This window comes from Musca autumnalis, unplaced genomic scaffold, assembly GCF_047663935.1.
Source record: "Musca autumnalis isolate F117 unplaced genomic scaffold, ASM4766393v1 scaffold_4, whole genome shotgun sequence".
Lineage (NCBI taxonomy): Eukaryota > Metazoa > Arthropoda > Insecta > Diptera > Muscidae > Musca > Musca autumnalis.
The window spans coordinates 85,765,210-85,767,351 of record NW_027411977.1 but is presented as its reverse complement, the minus strand read 5'-3'; the positions used below and the strand labels follow the sequence as shown (position 1 = coordinate 85,767,351).

Sequence of the window (2,142 nt, the reverse complement as noted above, 5' to 3'; positions counted from 1 at the left end):
CGTAGGTTGTCATAAAAATTATTATTCAAAATACTTATTTTTTTTAATTGCTATAAATCTATAATACGGCGTTTAGATTATAGTTTTTTGCAGGGTTAACCTTCTTTATGAGGATTTATTTGAAGTATACACAATGGAAATGACATTTGAAACCCAGACCCACTGGGTTAACCCGGTTATATGTAAACGGCCTATAAAATTGTTTATATTAATAACCCAGTTTGTTGTGTTGGCATACACCATATACACAATTCGAACGCAGGCAAAAAATAAAACAAGTGACAAAGAGTTCTTCATGTGTCAAAACAATGGCGCTAAAGTTTTTTTTGTGGAATAAACAAATTTTGTAAAATTTTCTTGTTTTACACGAATATAGATCGATTTTCTCGCCTTTGCGAAAGTGTAGAGCGCTAATTTTTAAATGAGGACTTCTTTACTATATATGCAACGCGTCTACGAAAAAATAGGTCTGTATCTCATGAATGCCTAAATTATTACAAATATAGACGCCGAACAAAATTTAGTTACAATAACTAAAACCTAGGACAACAAAACAAATACTTGGATATTTGTTTACGAGGAGCCTTTCAACACAATTTTCTCCATTCTATAAGGTAAGAGGATAATTTTCGTTTAGGATGACTAGTCCAATGTTTCACGAAATGTAAAATGTTTCCTTTACCTAGGAGGACAAACATATGAAGAAGACACCGAATATATCGGACCAGTCAGAGAGCCTGCTTTTAGAAATGGGAGCTAACTTTCATCCGTGGACAAGGACAATAAAAAAGGATTTCTGTTCCTGATCCATTTATATTTTAACATGTCTACATATGTATTTTCGTCAATAAATAAAAATCATGAAATCGTAGGGTATTTTCTATAGAATAGAAGATCCCGTAGTGTATCTACTATAGAATAGAAGATGCCGTAGGGTATCTTCTATAGAATAGAAGATGCCGTAGGGTATCTTCTATAGAATATAAATGCCGTAGGGTATCTTCTATAAAATAGAAGATGCCGTAGGGTATCTTCTATAGAATAGAATATGCCGTAGGGTATCTTCTATAGAATAGAAGATGCCGTAGGGTATCTTCTATAGAATAGAAGATGCCGTAGGGTATCTTCTATAGAATAGAAGATGCCGTAGGGTATCTTCTATAGAATAGAAGATGCCGTAGGGTATCTTCTATAGAATAGAAGATGCCGTAGGGTATCTTCTATAGAATAGAAGATGCCGTAGGGTATCTTCTATAGAATAGAAGATGCCGTAGGGTATCTTCTATAGAATAGAAGATGCCGTAGGGTATCTTCTATAGAATAGAAGATGCCGTAGGGTATCTTCTATAGAATAGAAGATGCCGTAGGGTATCTTCTATAGAATAGAAGATGCCGTAGGGTATCTTCTATAGAATAGAAGATGCCGTAGGGTATCTTCTATAGAATAGAAGATGCCGTAGGGTATCTTCTATAGAATAGAAGATGCCGTAGGGTATCTTCTGTAGAATAAAAGATGCCGTAGGGTATCTTCTATAGAATAGAAGATGCCGTAGGGTATCTTCTATAGAATAGAAGATGCCGTAGGGTATCTTCTATTCTATAGAAGATGCCGTAGGGTATCTTCTATAGAATAGAGGATGCCGTAGGGTATCTTCTATAAAATAGAGGATGCCGTAGGGTATCTTCTATAAAATAGAGGATGCCGTAGGGTATCTTCTATAGAATAGAAGATGCCGTAGGGTATCTTCTATAGAATAGAAGATGCCGTAGGGTATCTTCTATAGAATAGACGATACCGTAGTGTATCTTCTATAGAATAGAGGATGCCGTAGGGTATCTTCTATAGAATAGAGGATGCCGTAGGGTATCTTCTATAGAATAGAAGATGCCGTAGGGTATCTTCTATAGAATAGAAGATGCCGTAGGGTATCTTCTATCGAATAGAAGATGCCGTAGGGTATCTTCTATAGAATAGAAGATGCCGTAGGGTATCTTCTATCGAATAGAAGATGCCGTAGGGTATCTTCTATCGAATAGAAGATGCCGTAGGGTATCTTCTATAGAATAGAAGATGCCGTAGGGTATCTTCTATCGAATAGAAGATGCCGTAGGGTATCTTCTATAGAATAGAAGATGCCGTAG

At 36.1% G+C, this 2,142-nt stretch overlaps 1 long non-coding RNA gene across 1 annotated transcript; it reads left to right on the top strand.

Annotated features, from left to right (window-relative positions):
- Window positions 1-400: 400 nt before the first annotated feature.
- LOC141401989 (uncharacterized) lies at window positions 401-866 on the top strand. The gene is made up of 2 exons (XR_012412488.1): window positions 401-614; window positions 687-866. It is a non-coding gene; the product is annotated as an uncharacterized lncRNA (long non-coding RNA).
- The last annotated feature ends 1,276 nt before the right edge of the window (window positions 867-2,142 follow it).